The following is a 10,415-nucleotide window of genomic DNA, read 5'->3' as shown; positions in this document are numbered from 1 at the left end:
AAATTATTGACAAAGATCTTGCAAACAACCTCAATATGGTATGAGCTTTGTGTCACAAGTCTCCCAATCTCCTTGGATCTGATGGACTAGTAAGTGTAGGTCTCCTAACACCAATAGTTCTTGGATTCTCATGTCAACAACTAGCCTCAAACCTAGAATACAAGCTTCATATTTTGCCATATTATTGGTACAGTAGAATCGAAGTTGGGCTATTACAGGATAATACTATCCCGATTCAAAAATAAGAATTGTTCCTATCCCTACTCCTTTTACATTAGAAGCTCCATCAAAGAATAACTTTTAACCTGAATGGTAATCATAAAAATAACCTTATCAACACACAACACCTCTTCATCTGAAAAATAAGTCTTCAATGGCTCTTATCCCTCATCAATAGGATTTTCAGCTAAATGATCTGTTAAAGCTTGAGTTTTTATTGCAGTTCGTGTCGCATGGACAATATAAAATCTTGTGAGCAGTATTTGCCATTTTGCGAGTCTGCCTGTGGGCATAGGCTTCTAAAAAATATACGTTAAAGGATCCATACGAAAAATGAGGTAAGTAGTGTAAGATGAAAGGTAATACTTCAGCTTTTGTGCCACCCAAGTCAAGGCGTAATATGTCTTTTCAAGAAGAGTGTACTTAGCCTCGTAAATGGTTTTGCTAAGGTAGTAGATAGATTGTTCTTTTCTTCCCATGACATCATCTTGACCCAACACACACCCAAAAGAGTTTTCTAAAGTAGATATGTATAATATCAAAAGTCTACCTGGCTCTAGTGCAACCAAGACAAGTGGATTCAATAAGTACCTCTTGACTTTGTCAAATGCCTCTTGACATTCATTAGTCCATTCAACTTTAGCATTCTTTTTCAATAACTTGAAGATTGGCTCACAGGTTGTTGTGAGCTGGGCAATGAATCTACTGATGTAATTCAACCTTCCAATTAAGATCATAACCTCCATTTTGTTCTTTGGTGGAGGCAGTTCTTGAATAGTTCTTATCTTCGAAGGATCTAACTCAATACCACGCCTACTGACTATAAATCCAAAGAGCTTTCCAGGTGGGACTCCAAATACACATTGTGCTGGATTAAGTTTGAGATCATACTTGCAAAGCCTTTCAAAGAATTTCCTCAGATCTTTGACATGGTAGGAATGCTTTTTTAACTTAATGATCATATCATCCACATAAACTTCAATCTCTTTGTGCATCATGTCATGAAATATTATGGTCATAGCCCTCATGTAAGTTTCCCCAATATTTTTTAGTCTGACAAGTATGACTTAATAATAATACATCCCTTATGATGAGATAAATGATGTCTTTTTCGCATCTTCTAGGTCCATAATGATTTGGTGATACCCCGCGTAATAATCCACAAAAGATGAAAGCTCATGTTTGGCACAATTTTCCAACAAAATATGGATATTGGAAAGTGGAAAATCATCTTTTGGACTTGCTTTATTAGATCACAATAATCAACACACATCCAAACTTTGCCATCTTTCTTGGGTACAAGGACAATATTGGCTAACCAAGTATGATATTATTCCACTCGAATGACTTTAGCCTCAATTTTCTTTGTGATTTCCTCTTTGATTTTTACACTCATGTCAGTTTTAAGCTTTCTTAATTTTTGCTTGACGGGAGGAAAAGCAGGATCAATTGGCAACTTATGAACTACCAAATCAATCCTCAAATCATGCATGTTACCATAAGACCATGCAAAGATATCCTTGTAATCAAGCAAAGCTTTAATTATATCTTTTTTTTGTTGTGATTGAGCATGTACACTTATCTTTGTTTCCCTAATATGTTCATAATCCCTTAGATTGATTGCTTCAGTTTCATCTATATTGGGGTTTAACTTATTCTCAAATTGTTTAAAATCTTTTTTATTCATTATTTCATAATTAGATTGAGTTTTAAGGTTTGGTTGACAATTCTTCATGCATGTATATCACTAGAATCGGCATAGAAAGAACTGTATAATAGAAAATAAATATTAGACTCAAAATAAAATAAAGGGAAACTACATTTCATTAAAAACAAAGACAGAAGAGTTTTAATCTTAAGAAAAACAACAAGATAAATATCTGAATTACAACCCCAGAATAATTTAAATTGTAGAAAGACAAACAAACAAATTACCAAGACTCCTTTGTAGTAGGGAGAGGAGTGGCCTCCCAATTGTTAAGCTGAACATCAGGGCCGATAAACTATAAATCTGCATTACTGGTACCTTTTCCAATTTCAACCATATTAGCTTCAATGAACATATTCTGAAAGAGGACGATCAACTCTGTATCATCATCATTCATTGATTTTTGCGGCAGGTAATATAGAGGACCCAACAACACTGACTTTGATGAAAAACTCATTGAGTAGCGGTATTGGCTTGGTAAGTGACCATGAATCTTTCTTACACTTTTTAACCTTTTTTATATCCTCAAAAGTAGGCTCGTATTCCAAACCAAAGGTACCAAAACTCTCATGGAGATAGATTGGATGAGCCCTGACTTGTAAAGACATCTCTAGACCTTTTCCTGGTTCAAAACCATGCTTTAACATTTCGTTCACTACCATAACAGATGGAGAGGACAATTGTGGTTTTGCAATGAGATTCCCCTCGGGGATATGCTCAGCATCCACTGCCTCAAAAATTTGATAAATTGGTGCTCTATCTACATTGTCAGCCTCAATGGATGAAACTAAATAATCTTTATACATGGACAAATCCCCTTCACCATGAATAACTATTTCTTGTCTATCATTTTCAAACATAACCATTTGGTGTAACGTAGATGCGACTGCCCCAGCTCTATGAACCCATGGCCTTCCCAATAACATATTATATGAAGCATCGATGTTTAGTACTTGGAAATCCATAGCAAACTCCGCAGGACCTATTGTCAGTATAAGCTCTATCTCACCAATGGCATCCATTTTTTGCTCCGTCAAATCCTCTGACGCATACATTAATAGGTCGGATCCTCTCCACGTTAACATTTAACTTTTGCAAAGTTGACATAGGAAACATATTAGCACTAGATACTCCATCAATAAATACTCGAGTGACATAGAAATGCTTATACTTTATAGTAATATAGAGGCCTCAATTATGTCCAGTACCTTTTGCGTGTAATTCATCATCTAAGAAAGTAATCCTATTTACCTCAAAGATTCTACCAACAATTTTCTCTAATTGGCCACCTTAATCTCACTGGGCACATGTGCCTCATTCAAAATCTTCATTATAGATTTGCGATGATCATTCAAATGTATCAGTAAAGAAACAGAGAGATTTGGGCTAGCATCTTCCTCAATTATTCCACAACAAAATATTTCGACACTTTCATATTTTTTAGAAATTCTTCAGCCTCTTCTTCGGTAACTGGTTTCTTGATTGGAATTCAGTCTTTATTGCCTTGTTTAGATTTCCTTAACTCTTATGAAGCATAACACCTCCCTAAACAGGTTAATCCTCCTACTCCATCCACTTCTTCAATAACTTTCTTCCCTTTGTATGTCACCATAATGGGATTATAGTACCAAAAGACTGTCTTAGTATTAACCATAGGAAGTTATGACACCAATTTAATCATAATTAGAGTTATGGGATCTCCTTTTACAATTAAGATAGGCTTGGTGGGCCTTTCGAGAAAAAAAAGCTTTCGTTTTATCTGACCTGACCCAACACTTTCTAAAGTTTCTTTCCCCATAACCAAAGAAGTATTCAATGGTTTGGTTTGTTACTACCTTCTCTACTTCTGCAGGTCTTGCTTTCGTCAAATCCATAATATTTGCTGACTTTTCCATATCAATTTTGATCTTAATGATAGGCTTAAAGAAAACTGCAGCCTCTTCGCCACTAGGTATCAACTCAAACATATTTGTTTTAGTATGAGTCAATAGTGGATTCTGATTAATGTTTGGAGCATCTAGACTCTGTACCATAATTTATTATGAGTCAATCAACTCTTGAATTGCTCTTTTCAAGTATGAAATTTTTCTGTGTCGTGCCCTGGGGCATCAAAACAGTATGCACATCTTCTAGAATAATCTAAGTTTTTTAGAGGAGGAATCACGATCATTCTCTCAATTGGGCTTAGAAAATTTATGTCCCTCAGTCTCTGCAATAAGCTGGCATAAGATAGTGAAATTATCTTTGCATATATCAGTCTTCTTTTAATCTGCTCTGGGCTGAAAATTTAATTTAGGGGGAGCTTGTTGGACTTGGGGGATAGTAGGATGATTCTAAATGGTTGGAGCACGCCATTGCGGGTAAGAAGGAGTTCGAGCATATGGTTGTGCATTATAGATAGGATACTAAGGGGATGGAATATAATATAATAAATTTTAGGGAGGAGCATAGTATCGTGGATGATTATATGGATATTAGACATAAATCTGAGATTGAGATTGTGCGTATGGTTGATGTGCACCTCTCAAATCTTGTCATGGACTTGGCACAACAGTAGCTACATCCTTCTTTCTTTTCTTCCAACCAAAACTTTTTGAACTATTTTGAATTGCCTGTGTTGTTGCTTTCCAAGCAGCTTAACTTATGATTTTTCAAGACCCAATTCCATTTTCTACCATTTCTCCGACCTTAATGACCTCAGCAAATGTACTTCAAATAGTAGAAAACAAATGATAAAAATAATCAGGCTCCTGCGCCTGTAGAAAAATATCAATCATCTCAGACTCCTTTATTGATAGCCTGACTCTTGCAACTTACTTCCTCCATCTAACAGCATATTCTCGAAGAGTTTCAATTGTCTTTTTTCCTATGTTGGCAAGTGTGGTGCGATCTGGCACTATGCCAATATCATATTAAAATTACTGAACAAAATTTGGAGCCATGTCATCCCAAATGTGCCAATGAGAAGTATCTTGGTCGATGACTATTCTGAAGTTAAGTATCTTGGTCGATGAACTATTCTGAAGTTATCCCTGTCAGACTTTTTCCAAAGTAGCCATCAATAGTTCTTCTTTTCCCCTTCTCCCCTCAATTGATTACATAACCTTTTCAAATGAGCCATGAGATAGCCATGACCTTCGTATTTGTCAAACTTAGGAGTTTAATCTTAGCAGTAAGTGGACATCAGGGAACATACATAAATGTTTGTATGAAAACTTTTTGTCCTCCTATTCCTTGCATATTCTTCATATTCTGCTCCAAACTTCTCACCTTCCTCGCCATTTCTTTTTGTTCATCATTCTTAACAGTCTTTTCAATCATAATAGAAGAACTATGTTGATGAGTGGGGTAATATGAATTTGAGGGTTTGAAAGTCACTTCAGGAAGATATAATTGATCATGACTTGGTTCACCCATAGTCTTCCATAATATCGATTGAGGACCCGCATTAGCTGATGCTACGGGTGTTAAAAGTAGGTTATTTATGATAGATAGATTTGGTAGGCGCATCATAGAATTACCAGCAGCGCCAAATATATTAGCATATGGGCCAAATCTAGGTGGATAAAATGGATCGCAGTTTGGGCTTGAGCGGGATTTGGATTATTCGTATTCGAAAGTTCAGGAATTGAGGAAGATGGGGCTTGTCTATTCATCCAAGCTTGATACATCTCCACTATTTATTGTTTCAATAACTTATTCTTCTTCATGTATGCAAACTCCTATGAAATCAACTTATTTTGATTTTCCTTACTGTCAGACTCTACAACCTTTTTGTAGGTCATCTTCCTATTTCCTTTGTATCTTGTGTTGTACGGATGAGATGCCAGTTTAAACCATAAACCAATCACGAACTACTTTATCTTTTCTCTGAATCAAGTAGCAAACAGGTAAGTATTACATATTTAACATATTATAATGACACGTTGTATGTTCTGTCTCTATATGCATTTCCCAGCCTATTATTGAAGGCCTTATGTTTTATCCCAGCTTTTCTAACACTTTTTGAAAAGTTTTTATCAAACCCTTTGGAGGGTTGCCTAAGTATCATGACAGAACATGAATCAGATCTTGCATAGTTCGGGAAAACTTAACAAAAATAATTGATGATTGTTTTAAAAAAATAAATAAAGTGAAGTAAAACATATGTAATATATATAGAACTAAACGGCCAACTTCACTACATTCCATTATTTCCTAATACAATTACGACAGAACAAGTGACACAACTCCTAAAAGAAAACCTACCAACTGACATCTGACAAACAAAACTAAATTTAAACAAATAAGATTAAATAAAAGACATAAAATCTAGATAAGAAGTTCTAAAACTGAAACTGAAAGACTGCAACAAAAGAAAATACTATCCATCCATACAACTAAACTCCGTTGTCTCAAGGTCTTCAACTGATCCTCATAACTTAAACATGCTTAATCAAGGAGATTTTAGATTTATATGACCTCCCAAACCCAAGTATATGTCTTCCAATAAAGTGGTAAGACACTGGGCAAAAGCTGGCACTTGTACTAGAAATTATCCTCGATTCAACTATTGGTAGTCCAAATCCATTCTAGCGGTATCCTATGCCACATGATGGACCTTCCCTCGAAGAAAACTAAAGTCCTGATCCCATTCTTGGGCCAGTCGATCACGAGAGTCAATTATCTCTTTTGCACATTGCTCTCGAGCAGAAGCTACCTCAAGTTGTACTCATAGTATCCCTCTTTAATGTATCCACTAAGATCTATCTTGATTAAATTCTTCTTGCTTCTTTATTTCAAATTATTATAACTGTTGGCGGTGAGATGCGACCAGTCCCTAGTTGTGACCAACTTAATTTGTCCTCGAAGTGCAACCTCAATGTCTGCCGACTTAGCTTTTTCCTCATCAAATTCCCTCTGTTATTCTTCTATTCTTTCCCTAGCTCATTTTAAATCAGCATTTAGCACCTGAATAGTGGACTAATAATTTCTCTCTACCTCCAATCATGCTTGCTTAACTTTTGCCTTATTTTCTGCATCTTTATCTGCTTGTAGTTTAGTCAAAGTTGTCATAGCGCACTCCAACTCCGCTCTCAAAGCTTGATTGACATCATTATGTTACACATATCCATCTCAATCCCTATCCTTATTGCAATCTCTTGATTTATGGGTCCCTTAATCGATCTTTCTGGTCTGACTGGTGGAGGTGGTTGTTTCTCAAACTATCCATAGTAGTCTGGGTATACTTCTCATTTCTCATATTTTATGACCATTATTTTAATCCCCATAATACAATAACTATCCCAACTTTATTGTGCCAATCCCTCTAGAAGGGGAATCTCTAATCTGACTTCAAACACAAACTCTTTCATATTTTCTGTTATGGGAATTATTTGACGTCTGCCTAGTTGATGTAAAAATCTCAATGGAATATATGGTTGAACACCCCTAATAACCATCAATAACAAGAAAGTCCGAACAATAAAACTATGTTTGATCTGCCTCCAAGTGAAACAAGCACAAGTAGCTACAAGAGCACAAGACATTGTCCAAGGTTCAAGCTTCGGAATTGGCAAGCAATTGAAGACCCTTTTGGAGCATTTTGAAGCCTTGGTCAAGAGGAGAAAGGAAGAGAGGTTGTTACACTCAAGAGGTGCCTCAAGTGAAGGGCAAAGTTGACTTTATACCCTATATTTCAACACTCAAAAGGCACCCTTTGCCTATCCCTCATTAAGGGCATTTTTGACATTTGTTATGTAATAGTATAAATAGACAAGTAGCCTTCTATTTTCATTAGTTTTGATATAATGAATTGAGTGACTTTTTAGATTGTAATCTTAGTGTTAGATTGTAGTCTTCTCCTTCTCCTTAAGAGAGGAAAATCAAAACTTGGACCTTGAATACATTTGGAATTGGTTTTTCACTTGTATTGGGTTATTTGGCAATAAAGGTGTGCTTGAGGAAGTGTGAGTCCTTTGGGTCACCTAAGAGAGTGGTTTGATATTATATTGGTGATGTGTGTTTGAAGGTTTGATACACCTTCTAGTGCTATTCATTGGTGGAAGTGAGGGTCTCTCTACTATCTTTACTTTATGCATCTCTTCTCATCTCTTTTCTGCTATGTGTGTTGTTTTTCCTTTTATGTGTTTGCTGATTTTTGCTATCTAGTACTATTTTCGTGTTTTTGATAGTCTTTAGGCTATCATTTGGTATCAGAGCCATGTTTTGGGTTGTTCCAACATCCCTAAATCTTGGTTTTAGTGTTATTATTAAGAAAATCTCAACAAAAAAGAATCAAAAATCCGAAAATACAAAAAAAAGGGTGTTGTCTTGTGTGTTTGTTGTAGATCCAAAATTTTCAAGTTAGATCTACAAGTTTTTATTGTGTTTTGAAGGTTTCTAGTGCTAGATCCTTTCTCTCTAGCATATAGGGAGTCTAGATCTAAGTTTGGAGCAAGGTTTGGTTGAATTTAAGTTAGATCCACCATTGTTGTGCCTTGTTTGAAGCTTTTTTAGGTGGATATCATGGTGAACATCTTTTTGTGACGTGTTGTGGATGGTTTGTGGATATTTGAGCTTGCCTTGACCCAAGGAACCTAGATCTAAAAGAAAAATTAAAGTTTGGGTTCATTTGCCTTATAGTCAAACTTCGGTCAACTCTTGAATATTCATATTGTTCTTCACCATCTTCATGTATTGTTGAAGAAGAATATTCAAAAAGAGTGTTAGATCCACAAAAAGAAAGAGGAGAGTGAAAAAGTTGTTTGTCCAAAATCATATTCCAAGAATATTCAAGTCTTCCAAAAAGAAGACGGGACAAGGGGACAACAAAGTACAATTGAAAGTACAAGTTAGGGGGAACCATTGAACTCAAATCCATTTGAACTTGAGAAAAAGGCTCCAACCCACCATTTTCTCCCAAATTTCATGCAAAACACTCTCCTAAGTGGATCTTTGGCCGAAACTCAAAATTGGAATGTCAAAAAAAATTTGCAAATTGATAACCAACCACATTGTGCCACGTCATCACTAGTTGATCAACCCAATTAAGCTCTAAAATAGATTTCTTAGTTTCTTCTTTTTGATTCTAGATTCTTGTGTGTTAAACTCTATTACTAATTAACAAACTAGTAACTACCTACTAGGTTGATAATTGGTCTTGGGTCCATTTATTTCGTGTCTTCAATTTGTGTGCCTTTTCTCATTTTTTATTCGTAGTGTTTTGTTGGTTCAAGTTCGTACATCACTTTATTTGAGTCATTTTAAACAAAGATCGATTTTGGACCAAAATTTCTCACCACTCAAGTAACTTGCCAAGTATTGCCAATTATCCAACACTTGTGAAGCTAAGCGTGAGGTGAGGTTGAGGCTTTTGAACTAACTTGTTTGTTCATTTTGTAGGTTTTTCTTTGCTGTTTTTTTGCTTTTGTTAGGTACCATTGCCATGGAATCCGAAGGGACTACTTTCCAACCTTTGGGAAATGATGCTATAGGAGCCTTGATGGCTCGGTTTGAGGCCTTTTCCCCAAAAATAGAGGATAATCATGATGCTATGAAGGGTGATATGGATGATATGAGGGGTGACATGATTAAAATGAAAGCGGGGATTGATAGACTATGTCCACCAAAACCACCACAAGTTCAAATCCCTCAAAACCAAAGATTCTACACTTCCCCAAATACGAAGCCACCAACCTAAATCCATCCTCAACCAAAATCGATACCTCTTCTCCAAATTACACTAAACCGAGACCCCTCCATCCAAGTAGAATATGAGGGAAAGTTAAAGCCCAAGGAGAGTGAGGCTAAGCCTCAAAATTGAGAGAAAATGAATAGTGAGGTACAATGAGGATGTGAAGAAAGGAGAGGAAAGGAAAGAGAAGCCACGGGTAGTGAAATTAAAAGAAAAAAAGAACACTTGATTGTGGATTTTGTTCCCAAAGAACCCTTGTTATCCACTAACCCGAATGCTAGCACTTTGCCTAGCATTGATTCTTATTACGTGCAGGTACAAGATGCTATGATAACCAAAAAGGATCCAAAAGAAGTTCCACATGAAAGCATGAGAATTAAACTAGAGACTCCCTTGACCGAGATCTCCAAAAAAGCGGACTTCCCAAGCCTTACCTAAGGTGACTTTGCTACACTCAACACTTCTTTGAACTCAAAATATTGTGATTTAGTGTCTAGTGATGTGGTTTTGGGTTTGCAAGTGCACACCTCATTCCTTAGTAACTCTTTTGTTGTGAATAATGATCAACTTGCTCTTAAAACTAGTTTACTACTTGAATATGGGAATTATGGGATTGAAAAACCTCAAGTTAGTATTGATGTTTATAATGTTGATCATGATAATAAATATGGTCCCTTGAACTTTTTGTGTGGTGAGAACCTTGCTATTAATTGTGTTTTTGGTGATCAAGTGTATGTAGAGATTGCGGATGATGAAATGTATATTGTTAAGGGAGGCCTACTAAGCCGTAGGTCCTTATCCTTGTGTGTTAGT

This window comes from Capsicum annuum, chromosome 10 (genome assembly GCF_002878395.1).
Source record: "Capsicum annuum cultivar UCD-10X-F1 chromosome 10, UCD10Xv1.1, whole genome shotgun sequence".
NCBI lineage: Eukaryota > Viridiplantae > Streptophyta > Magnoliopsida > Solanales > Solanaceae > Capsicum > Capsicum annuum.
This window is presented reverse-complemented; position numbering follows the sequence as displayed.